The sequence below is a fragment of the Oryx dammah genome, unplaced genomic scaffold, assembly GCF_014754425.2.
Source record: "Oryx dammah isolate SB20612 unplaced genomic scaffold, SCBI_Odam_1.1 HiC_scaffold_17, whole genome shotgun sequence".
NCBI classification, from domain to species: domain Eukaryota; kingdom Metazoa; phylum Chordata; class Mammalia; order Artiodactyla; family Bovidae; genus Oryx; species Oryx dammah.
In genome coordinates, this window is record NW_024070201.1 from 66,006,614 (window position 1) to 66,029,151 (window position 22,538).

Consider the following 22,538-nt stretch of genomic DNA (forward strand, 5'->3'; position numbering starts at 1 on the left):
TGTTGAAAAATATGGCTTAACTAGATGGTAAAACACACAGATACTCACAAAGCATTTTTAATAAAACTAGGTGGCATGATATCCTCACAAAACTCAAAATGCAAATGAGTAAGGATCAACCACAAACAGCCCAAATACCTGCATTTTGTCAGCATTTTTGTGAGAAGAAACAGAGGGGGAAAAGTTGGATTTGATTTGATAAAGAAAATCCCTATACCAGACAAAAAGAATTCACAGAAAAATATCACAGGCCAATATGTGAACAGCAGTTGAACTTGGGGAAAATTTTGCCCAGTCCAATAGTTTGTTGTTCAGCCGCTCAGCTGTGTCTGACTCTTTGTGACCCCTGAGACTGCAGCATGCCAGGCTTCCCTGTCCTTCACTATCTCCTGGAGTTTGCTCAAACTCATGTCCACTGAAGGAATATGCAAAATATGAACTCTCAAAATTGACCATCCATGGGGCTCCCTTTCAAGATAACCCCTAGCACTAAGATTGAAGAGAGTAAAATCAAAATTGAGAGGAAAAGACAAAGAAAGAGCTTATGTAAGTGAGGAAGGAAATTCCAGAAAGCAAGGTAATGTAGTTTTTTTTTTTAATACTATATAAACACCAAAAATTTAAAAGCTTTCTGAAGGTAGTTACTCTAGCTTCTTAACTGTGGCTTCTAATTGAGCTATTCATTTTAAAATGTCAGGAAAACAAATTTAAATAAACCAGAATAAATACCAAAAAATCATGGTCAAATCCCACACAAAATTATTATAAGCAAAAGAGACAGTAAAATGTTGAAAATATTCCTGGAGGCAGTGAAAGCTCATCAGAAAAATAACAAACAATAAAACAAACAAAAAAAGCTGTTTCAAAAATTTTATCACAAAATGAGGATGCAATCAACAAAATTCAGACTGTGGCAAATGCTGTAGATAAGTGGTCTAAATTCCTAATCATATATTAATAAATCTGAATAAAGCACAAAAAAGATGAAGGAGAAATCCAGAGAATATTAATGGTTTAAAATATACATAGTATAAAATTTATAAACTGAAACTGTCTATACTGTACTGTCTAGTACAGTCCATAGGGCTGCACAAAGTCAAACATGACTGAAGTGACTTAGCATGCATGCACGTCACACCACTTGAATGAAAAAATTATAAGGAAATAAAAATAAATGATTAATATAAAAGTCAATGCTGAGTTATTTTGCAGAGAAAGAAGTGATTGTCATTGGTATCAGGCAAATAGAGTACTTTTAGTTTGCCCAGCAAAGTTCAATTTCCTAACTTAGAGGTATCTAGATAAGATCCTGGTTTAAAATAATTTACTAAGCTAGAGAGAGAAAAAAAGAGTTTCTAAGTAATAATGACCTTTAAAATTAGGGAAACCTGAGCTATAATGTTTAGAAATGCAACCTTGAATTATAAAACTATATAGGAAAGTAGGGAGATTATTACAGTAAAAATAAGAGTGATGATGGGTTTGCCCTCAATTTCAAAGGGTGAGATAAGTGATATTTGAGAGGAGGCATATGGAGAACTCATGGATTGACTAACAAGGAACTGTCTGCTTTCAATTTTGAAGGTTACAAACTATTTATCTTAAAATTCATTCAATTGCACAGATATCTTAGGCTGATTTCTTTGTATTACTCCAACAATTCAAAGTATAAAATATGTTATCTGTATGTCAATAATTTCAACAAGACATATGAATGAACATATACAATATAATAAAGAGATTGTGATGGTTAATTTCATGCATGAACATAGGTAGGCTGTGGTCCCCCTTTGTTTTGTCAAAAGCAGTCTACATGCCATGATATATTTTTTAGATGTGATTAGCATTTCAGCCAGAAGATTTAACCATACACATTGTTGTTCAGTTGCTCAGTCTTGTCCCAGTCTTTGCGATCCAATGGGCTGCTGCAAGCAAAGTTTCCCTGTCCATCATTTCCTGGAGCTTGCTCAAACTCATTGACTCAGTGATGCTGTTGGTGATCCTGTCCAACCATCTCATCCTCTGTCATTCTCTTCTCCTCCTGCATTTGATCTTTCCCAGCATTGCGGTCTTTCCTAATGAGTCACTTCTTCTCATCAGGTGTCTAAACTATTGGAGCTTCAGCTTCAGCATCAGTCCTTCCAATGAATATTCAGGATGATTTCCTTTAGGATGGACTGCTTGGATCTTCTTGCAGATCAAGGGATTCTCAAGAATCTTCTCCAACACCACAGTTTGAAAGCATCAATTCTTTGATGCTCAGTCTTCTTTATGGTCCAACTATGCCATACATACCTGACATCTGGAAAAATCATGCTCTTTGACTAGACAGACCTTCATCGGCAAAGTAATGTCTCTGCTTTTTAATATGCTGTCTAGGTTGCTCATACTTTTTCTTCCAAGGAACAAGTGTCTTTTAATTTCATGGCTGCAGTCACCATCTGCAGTGATTTTGGAGCCCAAGAAAATAAGGTCTGTCACAGTTTCCATTGTTTTCTCATCTGTTTGCCATGAAGTGATAGGACTGGATTCCATGATCTTCATTTTCTATGTGTTGAGTTTTAGGCCAACTTTTTCACTCTCCTCTTTCACTTTCATCAAAAGGCTCTTAAGTTCCTCTTCACTTTCTGCCATAAGGGTGGTGTCATCTGCATATCTGAAGTTATATTTCTCTTGGCAATCTTGATTCCAGCTTGTGCCTCATCCAGCCCGGCATTTCACGTGATGTATCCTGCATATAAATTAAATAATCTGGGTGACAATATACACCCTTGACATATTCCTTTCCCAGTGTGGAACCAGCCCATTGTTCCATGTCTGATTCTAACTGTTGCTTCTTGACCTGCATATAGATTTCTCAGGAGGTAGGTCAGGTGATCTGGTACTCTCATCTCTTTAAGAATTTTCTACAATTTGTTGTGATCCACACAATCAAAGGCTTTTGGGTAGTCAATGAAGCAGAAGTAGATGCTTTTCTGGATTTCTCTTGCTTTTTCAGTGATCCAATGGATGTTTACATTTGATCTCTGGTTCCTCTGCCTTTTCTAAATCCAGCTTGAACATCTGGAAGTTCACAGTTCACATAGTGTTGAAGCCTGGCTTGGAGAATTTTGAGCATTTTTTGCTAGCGTGTGAGATGAGTACAATTGTGTGGTAGCTTGAACATTCTTTGGCGTTGCCTTTCTTTGGGATTGAATTGAAAACTCACCTTTTCCAGTCCTGTGGCCACTGCTGAGTTTTCCAAATTTGCTGGCATATTGATTGCAGCACTTTCACAGCATCATCTTTAAAGATTTGAGATAATTCAGCTGTAATTCCATCATCTTCGCTAGCTTTGTTTGTAGTGATGCTTCCTAAGGCCCACTTGACTTCACATTCTAAGATTTCTGGTTCTTAGTGAGTGATCACATCATTATGCTCATTAAGATGTTTTTTGTACAATTCTTCTGTGTTTTCTTGCTACCTCTTCTTAATATTTTCTGCTTCTGCTTGGTCCATATCATTTCTGTCCTTTATTGTGCCCATCTTTGCATGAAATGTTCCCTTGGTCTCTATGAGTTTCTTAAAGATATCTCTAGTCTTTTCCATTCTATTCTTTTCTTCTATTTCTTTCCTTTGTTCACTTAAGAAGGCTTTCTTTTCTCTCCTTGCTATTCTTTGGAACTCTGCATTCAGATAGATATGCCTTTCCTTTTCTCCTTTGCCTTTTGCTCCTCTTCTTTTCTCAGCTATTTGTAAGGCCTCCTCAGACAACCATTGTGCCTTTCTTTTTCCATTTCCTTTTTTGGGGATGGTTATGATCACCAACTCCTGTACAGTGTTATGAACCTCTTTCCGTAGTTGCTCAGACACTCTATCAGATCTAATCGCTTGATTCTATTTGTCACTTCCACTGTATAATCGTTAGGGAATTGATTTAAGTGATACCTGAATGGCTTAATCATTTTCCCTACTTTCTTCAATTAAAATCTGAATTTGGCCATAAGGAGTTCATGATCCAAGCCACAGTCAGCTCCAGGTCTTGTTTTTGCTGAACCTTTACAATTGAGTGGGTCTCATCCAATCAGTGGAAAGTGTCAAGGGAAACAACCAGGGTTCCTCAAAGGGAGAAAATTCTGCCTTTAGACTCAGGAGTGCAGCATCAACTGTTGTGGAGGTTTCCAACCTCCTGCCCTGCCCTGCTTGTGTTTCTTCCAGTGAGCGTTTCTCATGATGTACTCTGCACATAAGTTAAATAAGCAGGGTGACAATATACAGCCTTGACATACTCCTTTTCCTATTTGGAACCAGTCTGTTGTTCCATGTCCAGTTCTAACTGTTGCTTCCTGACCTGCATACAGATTTCTCAAGAGGCAGGTTAGGTGGTCTGGTATTCCCATCTCTCTCAGAATTTTCCACAGTTTATTGTGATCCACACAGTCAAAGGCTTTGGACTGGAAAAAACGCAACCTGGAATCAAGATTGCCAGGAGAAATATCAATAACCTCAGATATGCAGATGACACCACCCTTATGGCAGAAAGTGAAGAGGAGCTAAAAAGCCTCTTGATGAAAGTGAAAGAGGAGAGTGAAAAAGTTGGCTTAAAGCTCAACGTTCAGAAAAAGAAGATCATGGCATCTGGTCCCATCACTTCATGGGAAATAGATGGGGAAACAGTGGAAACAGTGTCAGACTTTATTTTTGGGGGGTTCCCAAATCACTGTAGATGGTGACTGCAGCCATGAAATTAAAAGACGCTTACTCCTTGGAAGAAAAGTTATGACCAAGCTAGATAGTATATTCAAAAGCAGAGACATTACTTTGCTGACTAACGTCCGTCTAGTCAAGGCTATGGTTTTTCCTGTGGTCATGTATGGATGTGAGAGTTGGACTGTGAAGAAGGCTGAGCACCAAAGAATTGATGCTTTTGAACTGTGGTGTTGAAGAAGACTCTTGAGAGTGCCTTGGACTGCAAGGAGATCGAACTAGTCCATTCTGAAGGAGATCAACCCTGGAATTTCTTTGGAAGGAATGATGCTAAAGCTGAAGCTCCAGTACTTTGGCCACCTTATGTGAAGAGTTGACTCATTGGAAAAGACTCTGATGCTGGGAGGGATTGGAGGCAGGAGGAGAAGGGGACGACTGAAGATGAGATGGCTGGATGGCATCACGGACTCGATGGATGTGAGTCTGAGTGAACTCCGGGAGATGGTGATGGACAGGGAGGCCTGGCGTGCTGCGATTCATGGGGTCGCAAGAGTCGGACACGACTGAGCGACTGAACTGAACTGAACTGCCCTGCCCTGCATATTTTGAAATTGCCAGACCCAGTCAAAATATTTGGAGAAAACTTGTACAAAGATAAAGAAAGATATTTGAAATATGAAACAAGAATAAGATGCCATTATAAAGAAATCAAATAGAAATATTTTTTATGGAAAGCTGGGTTGATATAAAGAACACAAAAGATGAGATATAGAGTAGAAAAGATGTGACTGAAGGATGTATTAAGAGATTAGAAGACTATTTTGAAAGGTTCTATATGGTAACACTGAAGGATAAAAGAATAGAAAAAAATGAAAAAACATTTTGTAAATAGGGAGAGGAGACATAGGATTGCCAATATCTGAATAATAGTAGTTCTAGCACACATGAAAAATAAATGTGGATAGAAGGAAGTATTTCCAAGCTTAATGGAGGTATATTTTATAGAATAAAGAAAGATGAACAACCCCAGATTGATAAAACTCACAAGTTGTAGCACAAAAGATTTACTGACTCATTGTTATATTTTTTTATAGTAAGTGGATTACCTCAAGAACTATTGAATTCCTACATTCCTTCATTAACAAGTCAGTTTGTTAGTTTCCATGAAGGCTGGCAATAGAGATGGCTGGATCAAAGAAACAGCATGAACATCAGCAACTTTGTGTTAGTTTTCCTTGTCCCTCAGTCCAACAGGAGTGATGCAGCTGGGCCCAGATGGATGCCTGCCCACAGTGAGATGCATTATTCTGGAGAAACCCGGGTCTCTGATAATGGGAACTTGGACCTCTTATAATGGACAGTAAGCATGCCCACCTTTTGTTCCTTAGGAAGGCACTGTATCTGTCTTCCAAGGCTCTTTGCTATAGAAATATCCTTGAAAAGATAGTCTGGCACAGAGAACATTCAGAATGTATAGAATTGTGAGAAAACTATAGAGAAATATCTCCCATCATATAAAATGTCACCTAAATAAGCAAGAATTAAATTATCTTCAGAATTCTCCATGGAAACATTAGATGATAATATGGAAAAATATATTCTAAAATATTGAAGAAAAAGAATTTTAAACTTGAAATAACATTGTTTATTTATTATGAAGGAGGAAATTGCAACCCACTCCAGTATTCTTGCTGGAGAAATCCATGGACAGAGGAGCCTGGTGGGCTACAGTCCATGAGTTTGCAAAGAGTTGGACACAGCTGGCAATGAACATTTTCACTTTCACTTAGCATTGTTTTCAGAGCTTTATTGATGGGTAATTTACATAAAATGCAATTCATATATTTTAAGTGAACAATTAAACGTGTTTTGACATATATAAAAACTCTGAAACACTCTCCACCATTCAGATAATGGAAATACTCCATTATTTTTAAACATTTCATCTTGGACCTATTTGCTGTTTTGTATATTTCTGCTCTTTGGATTTAATTTGCTATTTGTTTTCTAGTTCATTAAAGTAGAAAGTAAGCTTTATTTTCTATTATAGGTCCTAAGTGTTATAAATTTTCCTTTTTGTATTGCATTAATTAAACTCTGCATAATTTCAGGTGTTGTGTTATTATTTTCTTTTAGTTCAAAATACTTTCTAATTTCTTTTTTGGTTTCATCTTTAATCCATGTGTAATTGAGTAGTGTGCTGTTTAGCTGCCATTTATTTTTTTATCCCTATATTATTATTGACATTTAATTCCACTATTTTCAGAGAATACCATTGATATATTTTGAATCTTTTTAAATTTATTAAGACTTCTTTAGTGGCCCATGTAAGGTCATTCTTGGGGAATATTTTCTGTACCATTGAAAAGAGTTTATAGTCTGCCCTGGGATTTCTTTGGAAGGAATGATGCTAAAGCTGAAACTCCAGTACTTTGGCCACCTCATGCGAAGAGATGACTCATTGGAAAAGACTCTGGTGCTGGGAGGGATTGGGGGCAGGAGGAGAAGGGGATGACCGAGGATGAGATGGCTGGATGGCATCACTGACTCGATGGACGTGAGTCTGAGTGAACTCCGGGAGTTGGTGATGGACAGGGAGGCCTGGCGTGCTGCGATTCATGGGGTCGCAAAGAGTCAGACACGACTGAGCGACTAAGCTGAACTGATTTATAGTCTACTATTGTTAAGTGAAATAGTCTATAAGCACCAATTAATACAGATGGCAATGGTCAAATCTTCTATATTCTCACTGAATTTCTATTTACTTTCTTTATAAAATATATGACATATTTGAATAATACTATATTTGTGTATTTCTCTTTAGTTCTATCAGTTTGGGGCATATTTATTTTGATGCACTGTTAGGTACATAAAGATTTAAAGCCACAGTGTCTTTTTGATGAATTAAATACAGTAGGGTTACAAAATGACCTTCTTTATTTCTGGTGATATTTTTGCTTTAATATTACAATAGATGTCCAAGCTTTCTTTGGTTAGCTTAAAAGTGTATATTTTCCATTCTTTGAAATTTAAATGAATTGTGCCTATTTTTAAGTGTTTATTTTTAGGCTCCATATACTTGATTCTATTTATTTTATGTACTCTGATCACAAATATGAAGTATTATTTTCACAAACCATAGCAAGGAGGCATGCTATCAACATGACTTATGACTATATGTTGAACTTGATCACTTGGCTGAAGGAGTGCTTGTTAGATTTCTCAACTATAAGTTTCTTTCCACTCCTATGTATATTGTATTCTTTGGAAAGAAGCCACTATGTGCAACCCACATTAAGAAGTGGAATTATCTTCAAGAATTTAGACATTAAGCAAAATACTCTCATATATTTCCCCATATATTTACAAGGATTCTTCATTCATTTGTATAAATTCATATTTTCTTCCTGTATAATTTTCTTACAGACTGAAAGCTTCTGTTAACATTTTTGTAGTACGAGTGTTTTGTAATGAATCATTTCAACTTTTATATATAATTAATAACTTTTATTTCAGCTTTATTTTTGAAAGACATTATCATTGAAAAATCTTTGCAATAAAAATGCAAAGTGGTAGTTATCAGATAAAAATTGTTCATCAAGGACAGAGGAGGGTTACAGGCAGATTCTTGCCAGTTGAGCCACAAGGGTAGCCCAATTCATAAAGTAATGATTCAGTTCAAAAAGAAAATAGATAATTTAAATATATATATAAGTGCATATATTTTCCCATTTTCCTGAATTGTGATACCAAACTCTCAATTTTATTTTCTAGCTTCATCTCTATTCTTTAAAAAGAAAAAAATAGCTAATTTAAAGAGGCTGTAATTTGATTTTTTTTACTGAAAAGATTTGTTATTTTTCTCTATAAAGCCTTCAAAATGGAGTGATAATCAACTTACGAGAAATCTCATGCTTTTTTCCCCTCTTAATCACTTTTTCAAATCTTCAGTTTAGTTCAGTTGCTCAGTCGTGTCCGACTCTTTGCGACCCCATGAATCGCAGCAGGCCTCCCTGTCCATCACCAACTCCCGGAGTTCACTCAGACTCACGTCCATCGAGTCAGTGATGCCATCCAGCCATCTCATCCTCGGTCATCCCCTTCTCCTCCTGCCCCCAATCCCTCCCAGCATCAGAGTCTTTTCCAATGAGTCAACTCTTCACATGAGGTGGCCAAAGTACTGGAGTTTCAGCTTTAGCATCAGTCCTTCCAAAGAAATCCCAGGGCTGATCTCCTTCAGAATGGACTGGTTGGATCTCCTTGCAGTCCAAGGGACTCTCAAGAGTCTTCTCCAACACCACAGTTCAAAAGCATCAATTCTTCGGCGCTCAGCTTTCTTCACAGTCCTACTCTCACATCCATACACGACCACAGGATAAATCATAGCCTTGACTAGACAGACCTTAGTCGGCAATCTTCAGGTGTAAGTTAATCGTACAGAAACCCTAAAAATTAGAAGTCAAAATAAAAAAATGTTTCCCTTTGTAGACTCTGCTTTCTGGAATAAAGAGACTAGTTGAACCATAAGGTGAAATGAGCTTTAAAAACAAGACAAAAAGAGGAAAGAAGCCACAGCAAAAGTTGTGTTTCAAAAGCCTCATGAAATTTATAATCATTTCTATTATTCCAGTATTATATACTAGTTGTAAGTCTATCTGCTTGTATATACATAGTGAATATATATATATATATATATTTTTTTTTTTTTAATTTTCTGGGTAAACACAATACAGTAACCCAGAAAAAAATGATGTTATGTATTTAATGCTTATAAAACATTTGACACTGATATGTAAGCTAAGAAGTCTGAGGTTTTACTATAAAAATTGATTTTCCTCTCTGTCATTTTTTTTGTCCTTCATAATTTATTTCCATACTGGAGGAGTGACCATATAATTTAAAATTTATCACCTAGTGTTTAAAATTTTTTTATTGGGGTATAGTTGATTTTACAATGTTATGTTAGTTTCAGGTGTAAAGCAAGGTGAATCTGTTATAGATATATCCACAGCTTTTTAGATTTTTTTTTCCCATATACTCCACTAAAGAGTACTGAGTAGAGTACCATATGCTATACAGTAGGTCCTTATTAGTTATCTATTTTATATATGGTAGGTTGTATGTGTCAATCCAAATTTATGCTTTAATAATTTTCTCCAAATGATTTAAAATTATTTTCTCTGAAAAATAAATTTAATCTTGCCTCCAACTCAAAAATGCTATTTTGGAAGAAAATATATGTTTATAGTATGACAAATCTTTTGTGTATTTTGTATATAAGTGATATAAATACACACACAACAGTCTTCAAATATTTATTGTCAGAATGTTATTAAATATTGTTTTAGCAAACAAGAGCAGTGAACACTTTTGTTGAGGAGCCTTGAAAACAAGGAGAAAATAAGAATTCATAGTAAGAGCTGAAAAGATCATAATCTATCATAGTACTGATAACAATCAATAACAACGATTATCATTTCTGCACTTACTCTGAGTTGTATTTTACTAATGTGGAAACCAAGACACTGTCACCTATGTTTTAACGACAGAGCAGGGTGAACAACAAGCTTCACAGTGCTACCAGGGCTCAGCGTGTGTTACAAGCTAAATCGCTTCAGTCACGTCTGACTCTTTGCGACCCTATGGACCACAGCCTGCCAGGCTCCTCTGACCGTAGGATTCTCCAGGCAAGGATATTGAAGTGGGTTGCCTCCTTCAGGGTATCTTCCCGACCCAAGGATCAAACTTGTCTCTTATGTCTCCTGCATTGGAGACTACTAGCGCCATCTGGGAAGCCAGCTACCAGGACTAGTTTTCTCCAAACAGCCTTATTGATATATAATTTATACACCAGGACATGCAATTTTAAAACAAAAGTTTGATACTTCAAAAAGGTTTGGATTTATAATGGGTGCTTCAAACTGTCCAGTTCCAAGCCTGAGGAAATATGTATTTACTCTTTTTTTTTTTTTGAACCTTGCAAGAAACATTAATTTTACTGAAGCTTTCAACTTCAGTAAAATGAGCTTTCCCCTCATTTTACTGATAAGGAAATTGAGCCCCAAAGAAGTAAAGAGTCCTGCATGACTATACAGCATACTAGCAGCACAGTAGAAATTAGAACGGCATGCTTCACGTCCAGTATACCTAAATGAGCCAATCATGTAGCATCTCTCTATTTTTCTGGTCCTCATCCATGTTCACAGTTTGTTTTTATGTTGCTATATGTATAACATGGACACAACTCAGGAGAATGCACACTGTTTACAACAAACAGCCTTTCTTCTTTCAAGGTTCATTATGTCAGTGTGTCTTTATTCTTTCCTTTTAGTTTTTGTACCTAATGCATTTGCTGTATTTGCCTGCCTGTGAAGTACATTTGAAAAAAGTCCAAAAAAAAAAAAAAATCAGCAGTGCCTTTTACTAGCATTGGTTGAAATCTCTGACCATGCTTTAAATTTTAAGGTGTTTTTTTCCTTTTAAAAAGACTTTATTTTTTAGAGCAATTTTACATTCACAGCAAAATAGAGCAGAAAGTATAGAGAGTTCCCATGGAGTCCATGTTCGTAAACAAACAGCCTTCTCCACCATCAGCCTCCTGAAGCAGAGTGGTACTTTTGTTGCAACTGATGAACCTACAGCAACATAGCATCATCACCCTAAGTCCGTAATTCACTTCAAGGTTCACTCTTGACGTTTTGCCTTCTATGAGTTAGGAAAGATGTTTAATGATATGTACTCGTCATTGTAGTATCATATACAGGAGTTTCACTGCCATAAAAATCCCTGGCGCTCCACCTGTTCATCCTTCCTTCTCTCCTACCAAGGCTATGTCTATTTTCCTAAAATACTACTGATATACTAAAAATATTCCCTTATGCTTTCAATAATATAATTATAAAAGTATAACAGCAAAGACAGACAAACACAAAATCTGCACTAAAACAGCCCCCCACCTTATATATTTTGTAGAGAGAAATTGATGTTGTGATCATTTTAATACTGGCCATAAAAGAAATGAAGAAGAAGGTGCCTCTTGATTTCAGTTTCCTTTGCTTTACACACCAATGTTTTACATTTTGCTTTGTATGAGAGAGAGATAAAAACGTGACATACATTTTGGAAATAGAACATCCTTTGGGAAATGAAAAGTCCCCGCTATGTTCTTTCACACACAAGAAGTATATGATACTTGAGGGAGACCTCTTCAAATTTGATGCCGTCACATTTCTTTAAGGTCTGTTGGAAATAAATACCAGGCTGGATCAGACGCGGACATTTCTATTATCTTATCCCCAAATGTTGGTTTGTGTGAGCTCACTAGTTTTCAAGATCTCTTCCTTTAGTTAGTGCTTCTTATTTAATGTAGAGCACAAAAGCAAAAAATCCTTCACTTTTCACTGTATTATATACTGGAAAGGGAATGACGTATTTCAGGAAGTTATTTTTCATTCAGACAAGAAATTTTTCCAATTATGACAATTTTTCTTAATTATTACTGTTATATCTTAATTGGGTTATATTGCCAATAAATGAAAATTCTTCATCTACATTTTTAAAGCTGACAGTGGGAAATAAAATTTCAGTTAGAGAAATTTCAAGTGGCTTTCTTAGGAGAGATAATAACAGGCTTCCCACTCAGTAATTTCTTTCTTGAATGCTTAATGTAAAAGGATTTTGAGCTTAATTTTGCCAATGTGCTTTTTCAGTAAGTAGAGCAATGCAAACACATTTGCTGAAAGTTTTCTGAGAAGCAGGACTACTTTTTGTTTCATCCATCTTAAAAGTTCAGTTGATAATGTAAAGACTCTTGAAATCTTAAATGTTATTGACAAATATCTGTGTTAAGTGTATGTGTGTGTTAGTCTCTCAGATATGTCTGACTTTTTGCGACCCCATGGACTGTGGTCCTCCAGGCTCCTCTGTCTATGGGATTCTCCATGCAAGAATACTGGAGTGGGCTGCCATTTCTTTCTCCAGGGGATCTTCCGGATCCAGGGACCGAACCTGGGCCTCCTGCATTTCGGGCAGATTTTTACCATTTCAGCCACCTAAGAAGAACATGTTAAGTGTATAGGTATTAATAATAAGAAATAATAGCTAATAGTTAACATCTTATTGAGGATAATATGTGCCAGACATTTTGCATTCACTTACTGACTTTATGCCAGTGACTTCATGAGAAAATGTCTACTTTCTCTCTGTTTTACAGTAAAGGAAACTGAATCTAATTAAACCCACCCATTGAACAAGTGTTAAAGCATGATTCGGCAGTGAAATATTTCAAAGTACCTATTATAAACATATTCAAAGGACTAAAATAAATGGTATTTAAGGAATTAAAGGGAAATATGACAGCACATAGGAAATATCAATAGAGAGATAGACACTTGAACACTATAGAAATTCTGAAGTTGAAAAGTACAGTTATTGAAATGAAAAATTAAAAATTAACTAACTAGGCTCAACAACAGATTTGAGTTAGTTAAGTCATCCATGTTGTTTGTGGTTATTGCTTGCATGGTGTATTTCTTTCAGTGCTAGAACTTTCTATCTGTTTATCCTTTTGGATCTAAAGTATGTTCCTTATAGCCATTATAAAGTTGGATTTCTTTCTTTCATCTAGTCTGACAATATCTACATTTTAATTGGAGTGTATAGTCCAGTTACACTTAAAGTTATTATTTATATAGTTGGATTTGCATTTGCCAGTTTGCTATTTTAAATGGTTTCTTTTTTAAAAATTACTTAATTTTAATTGAGTGATAGTTACTTACAGTATTGCATTGCTTTCTGCCATATATCAGCTTGAATCAGCCATAGGTATACATATGTCCCCTTCCTCTTGAACCTCTCTCCCACATCCCACCCCATCCCACCACTCTAGGTTGTTGCAGAGCCTCAGCTTGGTTTCCTGAGTCATACAGCAAATTCCCGCTGGCTATCTATATTACATAGGATAGTGTATTTGTTTCCGTGTTCTCTCTCCATTTGTCCCACCCTCTCCTTCCTTCCACCCCCATGTCCATAAGTCTGTTCTCTATGTCTTCATTTCCATCACTGCCCTACAAATAGGTTCATCAGTACCATCTTTCTAGGTTCTATTTATATGCGTTAATACATGATATTTCTTTTTCTCTTTCTGACTTAAATTTTTTATTGTAATTTAAATTTTTAATTATTTTGTACTGATTTATTCTATTATAAATTACTCCTTAATTTCTACTGACTTAAATTCTCTAAATAATAGGAAATATACTCCATATGTCTGTTTTTTTCTCATTCTTTATGTCTTGATTGACTTATATATCACAACTATGTTAAAACTAAACACTATAGTGTTATAGTCTTACTACTATTTTATACATAATTATGGCTTTAAAGAAATTTAGGGAAAAGATAAATACATATTAATGCAGGCTCATTGAGCCTGTATGTGAGAGTTGGACCATAAAAAAGGCTGAGTGCTGCAGAATTGATGTTTTTGAACTGTGATGCTGGAAAAGACTCTCGAGAGTCCCTTGGACTGAAAGGAGATCAAACCAGTCAATCCTAAAGGAAATCAATCTTGAATATTCATTGGAAGGACTGATGTGAAGTGGAAGCTCCAATATTTGGTGCTTGATGTGAAGAGCCAACCCATTGGAAAAGACCCTGATGCTGGGAAAGATTGAGGGCAGGAGGAGAAGGGAACAACAGAGGATAACATGGTTGGATGACATCACTGACTCACTGGACATGAATTTGAGCAAACTCCAGGAGATGGTGAAGGACAGGGAAGCCTGTCATGTTACAGTCCATGGGACAGCTGAGAGACTGAACAAATTTAAGCCCATATATTTATAATTTTTCCCACTCTTCATTTTTTCCTATACATTCAAATTATAACCTGATATCAATTTATTTTTACTTAAAGGCTTTCTTTAGTATTGCTTGTAGGGCATGTATACTAGTAATAAATTCTCTGTTTTTATTATTCTAGGGATGTCTTCATTTGGTCTTTGATTTTGAAGGGTAGTCTTGATAAATACAGACTGGTTTATTGACAAGGTTTTTTGTGTTTGTTTTTTTTTTTTTTTTGTCTTTCAGCAGTTTGAGTATATCATTCTATTGCTGCCTAGCCCCACTTGTTTGTGTTGAGAAGTCTTGTTAAACATGTTATTTTCTTGTACTGATGATTTGTTTTTCTCTCATTTCTTTCAGGTTTTGTTTTGTTTTGCTTGTCTTCGTCTTTCAGTACTTTGATTATGATATGTCTAGTTGGGTCTCTTTTTGTGTTTATTCTTTTTGGAATTCCTTATGCTGTTTTACCTTATTTTTCTTCAAATTTGGGAAGTTCTTGGTCATTATGTCTGGGTTTTTCTTCCCTTTTCTCTCTCACTAAACCTAGTCTATACCCCTGGCAGCAGGGGTTTTGATATCACAACCAAACTTGTGAAAATAATCATTCTTACTTTCATTTAATTACATGGCAGTTGGCTGTTTTCCTATTGTTGTTTTCCACAGCCCTAAAATTGCTGTCCTTGATACTTTGTCCTGTTTTATACTTGTATCTTGGGAAAGACTTTACTTATTTCTTCTTGCTACCATTGCCAGAACGTAGAAACTTTTCTTCTTCTTTTTATTTAACTCAGACACCCTAAGCATCCTATATAATTAGTTTTTCACAAAACATAACTTTTTACTAGATGATAATAAGAATAAAAAGCAGATATTTTCTAGAATTAATTTGTTTCCTGTGAAATATTATTTTCATATTTATACTATCCCTTAAAATTTTTAATATTTTTAGTCAGGGCTTCCTTGATAGCTCAGCTGGTAAAGAATCCACCAGCAATACAAGAGACTTCAATTTGATTCCTGGGTTGGGAAGATCCGTGGAGAAGGGATAGGCTACCCACTCCAATATTCTTAGGCTTCGTTTGTAGCTCAGCTGGTAAAGAATCTGCCTGCAATGTGGGAGATCTGGGTTCAATTCCTGGGTTGGGAAGATCCGCTGGAGAAGGAAAAGGCTACCCATTCCAGTATTCTGGCCTGGAGAATTCCATGGACTGCATAGTCCATATTGGAGTTGCAAAGAGTTGGACGTGACTGAGCAACTTTCACTTCACTTCACTTCACTTTAAAATCTAGAAAAATGTGAACCACCTGTTATGTTTTAGTGACTTATTTTGGTTATTGTTTAGTCAATAAGTTATGTACAACTCTAATATTTAAAAAACATTTCAACATATTCTGAATTGTGGTGAACATTATATTGACTGAGTTTGGTACTGGCAAAATATGTGAATTACCCTTGCTTCTGCACTTTTTCCCTTAATGTGCTAGAAACTTTCACATCATACTCCCTTAACCAACACCACTGCCAAAATCCTTAAATCTTCATCCAGGTTTACTGAGTTGCCTGAAATTCCTTCCCTTCTGGGTGGACTAAAAGACTGAATCTACACATCCACACAGGTGCTTAAACTGTTTGTGTGACTCTAATGTAAAATGTAAAAATGTAAAGCTAGAAGTAGTAAATTATTAGACAATAAGACTCTAAAGATAAAAGGTCTACAGGAAAAGCCATAATGGGTAGTGCTCAGTAACAAAATTAAAAGAAAAAGGGATTTTCAGTGATTAGGGAAGGAGGAACAGAAACTAACTTACAATAGAATTTGTGTTGCAAACAGACTCCATCTACCAAAGCTGGGAGAAGAGTAGTGAAACTAATCATTCTCCTTTATGTCTGATTTTTTTAAGATGATAAGTATTTTATTTTAAAATTTTATTTATTTATTGGAGTATAATTATTTACAATGTTTTGTTAGTGTCTGCTGTACAACAAAATCAATCAGCTACATGTATACATACAACCCGTCTCTCTTGAGCCTTCCACACCTCTAGGTCATCACAGAGCACTGAACTGAGCTCCTTGTGTTATACATATATATATTAGGGCCTCTGATATATATATCAGGGTCCTGTCATCCTATGAATTTGTCAAACAGTATGCTGGCTCTATTTTGTTAAAGGATAACACCTTTAAAATGCACTTTGCCCTTATAAAATGGGTTTTTTTCCAAACTAGGAACAAAAAAACAACTGCAGTTCAGATACTCAGCTAGAAGTAAATTTACATGCTTTACAATGTCAAATGTTCCTGGTTACACAGTAAAGGTACTGGTTCAAAATGTGTATCTGATTTCTTGGGAGAAAATTTGACTTCAACATTCTTTAAGTTGATATTCAAGCAAACTTATAGTGGGCAGCTATAAAAATGCTAATAGAGACTCCTGCATCTTGTTTGAAGGCATCTTAGAATAAAGTCCCTGTTCGGATTTGCTATCCTTCAAGTGAAAATGAAAATGTTAGGAGAAGAGGCCCTGGGGAGAGTTGATTTTTCTGTGTGGCCGCATCTCTCCACCACGCTCTGCAGCACCGTTTTTCCCTTCCATCTGCTTCTCCACCCTGCAGATCACTTTCTTGGGATCTGAAGAAATTGTGCAGAAAAGTATTGACATAAAATCTAAATGTGGTCTTTCTGATATGTCATGCTCTGTAAAATACTAGAAACACACATAAGTTAATTTTCCTCTCATCTGTTTGCATTTTATTTTCTATTTGAATGACTGGTAATTGCACAGATATGTGAAATACATTAGAAATCCCAGAAGAGTACAAATGCTTCTTCCCATTTGATTATATAAAGATCTTATTTCTAGTCCAGGACAAGTAGGAGAAGGTGCACACTAATAAAATAAATTTTGAATATTTGTTCAGGATATAGACAAATAATATCCATTTGTCTACTTATCCTTTTCCTGTTAAAGATAATACATTCAAACCCAAATTTGTGGGACATAAAATATTTTTCACCCCTGATCAACTCTATTGAAGAATTTATTATTTTCAATTGATTCAAAACTTTGCTCACCGTATCTTAAGTCTTTAAAATAGAGCTTTTAAGGAAAAAATCAGCCTCAAAACTGGTCTTGGAGAGTTTAAATAATATTTGTATGACAATCATTCTAATAATTGTGGTCTAAGTGACAATAAAATGTTTCATAGGGTTTAATCTGTATGTCAAAGGGATAAAGTCATTATTTCCTACTGTAATGAATGAATTAGATTTTATAGAAAATGCCCTTGAAGAATAGAGCAGAATCAGTTAAAGGAAACAGCACTGGCAATTGCAGAGAGATTTGAAAGTAGTTAGCACAGTTGAAGATCAATAAATGTTTCTTGTGGGGAGAAGGTAAAGGAATATTAATGTGTGAAGTGAAATATTGGCAGAAAAATCAGGAAGGTTTTATGTCAGTTCCTGCTGGAAAGAAAAGAAGACTTTGTAATGTTGACAATATAGACATTCAGAGGTGAATTTTCCATAGTGGGGATGAGGTTTTAGACTTAGGGCAGCTAATCCACCTTGATACCCTCTAAGGCCTAGAAGAACCTAGTGATACAATCACACAATCAAGTAGGTTGTTGTTGTTGATAAATTACAAAGGTCATATATTTAATGAACTTCCCTGGTGGCTCAGCAGTAAAGAATCCACCTGCAATGCAGGAGACATAGGAGATGCTGGTTCAATCCCTGTGTCAGGATGATCCCCTGGAGAAGAGAATGGTCACCCACTCTGGTATTCTTGCCTGGGAAATCCCATGAACAAAGGAGCCTGGCGGGCTACAGTCCATGGAGTTGCAAAAGAGTCAGACAAGACCAAAGCAACTGAACATGAAATATAATAATAGATGTGTAAAATAGTGAGCTCTTGCCCACTGAGCAATGGGCAATGAACTCTTGCCCATTTTTCTTCTATCACATTTCCCGTTATGCTCTGTGATCTCCCTCTGCACAATCCATATGAAAATATATATTAGAAGACAAAGTGAAATATTTTCCTAATCTCTCTATAGAAAATGATGTAATAAAATCTTTGTTATATGAACATGCAAGCAGAGTCTCTAGTTTAGGAAAATAGGAAAATAAATACTATAGCTTTGCATAAGTTTATTAATAAATATACATTTTTGTGAAATTTTCAGGTTTTTTGAGTTGTCAATTTATTACAATTTCCTATTTCTTTTCTAAAGTAATTCACATTGGTATCTGATTTTTATTTATATATTTTATAATCTTTTCCTTAAAGCAGACTCTCCAGTCAGTATAAGCTTCCCCCAAAAGTAAATTCACGTTTTGTTGATAGTTTTTGATGGCATGGTTGTTGTTTTTAAAGAATGTAATATGATCAGATTTATACTTTTGTCATGGCGAACAATGAATGAGATTGCCAGCAAAACCACAAGTTAACATAAAAATGAGAAAATTATCGACCTTTCATGTTATAGTGTTAATAACATAATCTACAAATCATAGTGATGTAAGTGGGCAATGAATTACTTAGATATATCTTAGTAAATAACACTGAAAAGTCTTAGTGATACTGTAGTACAATATCAGAAAATTCTCCAAATTCATGTAAAAATAGATTATTAGAATAATAGAATATAAATAGAACATGTGGTTTTAAGTTTTTGAATTTATTTTCAAGATCATACTGATTTCCTTGTTGTTATAAGTTGACTTTGACACAATAAGGACAGCCTATCTCACCAACACTAAAATTAAACAAATATGCTCAACAAACCTGCCTTTTCTTGCCTTCACCCACAAACCTAATTTCTGAACAAAACTAACTATAGTTAACATAATAATTTCAAGTTAAGAGCTAAACCATGCTTCATTATCAATTTAGTGGTATCATCTGCATATCTGAGGTTATTGATATTTCTGCTGGCAATATTGATTCCAGCGTGTGCTTCCTCCAACACAGCATGTCTCATGATGTACTCTGCACAGAAGTTAAATAAGCAGGGTGAAACAGCCTTGATGTACTCCTTTTCCTATTTGGAACCAGTCTGTTGTTCCATGTCCAATTCTAAGTGTTGCTTCCTGACCTGCATACAGGTTTCTCAAGAGCCAGGTCAGGTGGTCTGATATTCCCATCTCTTTTAGAATTTTCCACAGTTTATTGTGATCCACACAGTCAAAGGCTTTGGCATAGTCAATAAAGCAGAAGCAGATGTTTTTCTGGGACTCTCTTGCTTTTTCGATGATCCAGTGGATGTTGGCAATTTGATCTCTGGTTCCTCTGCCTTTTCTAAAACCAGATTGAACATCTGGAAGTTCACGGTTCACGTATTGCTGAAACCTGTTAAATAATTAAATAAATATGTTGTTTAAATAACATAGCAGCAAGTATTTGAACTAAGCATAAAATGACTCAAACGAATGTAAGAAACTGTGTCACTGTACTCTTAAGTTTAGTAAGTGTTTTTCTCTAAATGTTGGAAGTTAGAGGATTGCTACTGCTAAGTCACTTCAGTCGTGTCCAACTCTGCGTGTTCCCATAGACAGCAGCCCACCAGGCTCCACCATCCCTGGGATTCTCCAGGCAAGAACACTGGAGTGGGTTGCCGTTTCCTTCTCCAATGCATGAAAGTGAAAAGTGAAAGGGAAGTCGCTCAGTTGTGTCCGACTCTTCGTGACCCCATGGACCGCAGCCTACCAGGCTCCTCTGTCCATGGGATTTTCCAGGCAAGAGTATTAAACAGCGAGAAAAGTTAAACTATTGCCTCTTCCAATATCCTTATTTTACAGATGAAAAAACAAAGGTAAATTCATTTATTCATGGGTACACATCTAGTTAATTTATTACCCTGACTCCCAGTGTTTATTCCCTTTCTCTTACTAAGGTTGGCAAATAAATAGCACTCATGTCTTTACTGCTGCTCCCAGATCCAAAGTGAAAATGTACAGCATTCTTTCCTACTAAATTTTAGCCTTTAAGTCCTCAGCCTCAGAATGCTTACCACAATCCCCCCACCAATTATTTCCACTTGATCATGTTTAGCAATCAAGATGAAACCTATAAAAATAAATCATAAAAAGTAGTCTCCATATAACAAGGTTTTGTTCTGTCCTTTTTCTAGTGACTCAACAAACTTATTGAGCAATGAGCTTAAGGATTAATCAATGGCTCTATTCATTTTAAGTAAGAATATAAAATATTTCATGTGGACCTCAGCAGATCTCTACAGACTCCATAACATCCGATTCCAATATCTGATTCCAAATTCTATAGATGTCAATGACTTTTTGTTAAACAAGCATAATTAAAATGATGGAGAGGACTTCCCTGGTAGCTCCATGGTAAATAATCTGCCTGCCAACGCGTGAGACATGGGTTTCATCTCTGGTCCAGAACGATCCTAAATGCTGAAGAGCAATTAAGCCCAAGTGCCACAACTATTAAGCCTGTGCTCTAGAACCTGGGAGCCACAACTACTGAGCCCAGGGGTTGCAGCTTCTGAAACCTGAGTGCCCTGGAGCTGTGCTCTGCAACAAGAGAAGCCACCACAATGAGGAGCCACACACACAGCCAGAGAGTAGCCCACGCTTGCTGCAACTAGATAAAAGCTTGCACACAGCAATGAATACCCAGCAGAGCCAAAACAAAGAAACAAACATAAATACATTATAAAAAAGAATATAGTGGAGAAAATAATATTTGGACCCTTCGGCATTTTTAGTAACTAATAAAATAAATGTAACTTCCCAGTACCTCACCTTAACTCTTGGACAAAGCTCTGACTATGGAAGTTCCTAAGAAGCATAACTGATTTTCAGAGTTATGGAAAGAAGGCAGATTTGCCTTTGAAATGATGGTACTTCTGGCATTCTACAGAGTAATTTTGAAAGATGTTCTGCATTGCCCTTCAGGAGAGCAGACAGAAAATCAGAATATGGCTAGGTCAGGTTTATGGAATGCATAGCAGTGCTGGAATGAAATATTTGTCTGAGAAATCAAAGAAGCAACCAGAAGTCAGGCGGGCATGATTGGCTATTCACAGAGAAAATGTCTTCAAGTCTTTGGTGTTCTGCTTCACTTCACCAGGGGAATCAGAACAAGATGTTAAGTAGAATTCTCCATATGAGTCTATCTATGTGTGCACTACTAAACTGAAAGAAATATGAATTGAGAGAGAAACTCATCTGAGAGTTTGTACAATATCCCAGGGAGAAGTCATTTTCTTTGTTTGGGCTCAGGAGAAAAAAAAAAAAAAAAGAGAGAGAGAGAAAAGAAAATAAATAGCATAATATCTCCCATTTAAAATCTGTGTTTTGTTTTGTTTTTAAATAAGACAGCTAGCTTTAAAACATCATGGGATGGGCTTTAAAATGTTTAAATAAGAACAAGTGAGAAATATAGGATCTGAGGGTCTATGGTTAAAGACAAAATCAGGCAAAAATAAGGTGCTAAAATGAATAAAGCTATAAGACAAAAAGAAATGTCTTCTGTGTCTCTGGTAACTCAGGATCCTACCACTCTCAAACTTCATCACAAATTTAGCAATCTCCCAATAACAGTTCTTCCTTCATAATTAAAAGATTCAATAATGAATGGTGTTGAGTTAAATATCATGGTTACCCATCACAGTAATTATTTATCATCATAAGCTCTAGTTCATCCACAAAAACCTGTATGTAAGCACATTTTCTGACTACCTCATTCAACATTCAGCATAGACTTTTTAGTTATTCCAACCTGATTGTTGACCCATTTAATTATGAAACAAGTTGCTTTCAGGGCAGATAATTCAATGCTTTGTGTATAAAATCCAAAGTTCTTAGATTTTGGAGTGATAATAAAATATCAGCATTCTATTCTGTGTGACAGAATAGAGATGGTTAATTGATAAAAGATTTTCCTTTGCTTTTCAAAGAGAAATTTAAAAAAATAGTATTTTTATTTGTACAGAGATATGGTACACATTTAACATGTGGACTCAGAACTAAATATGAA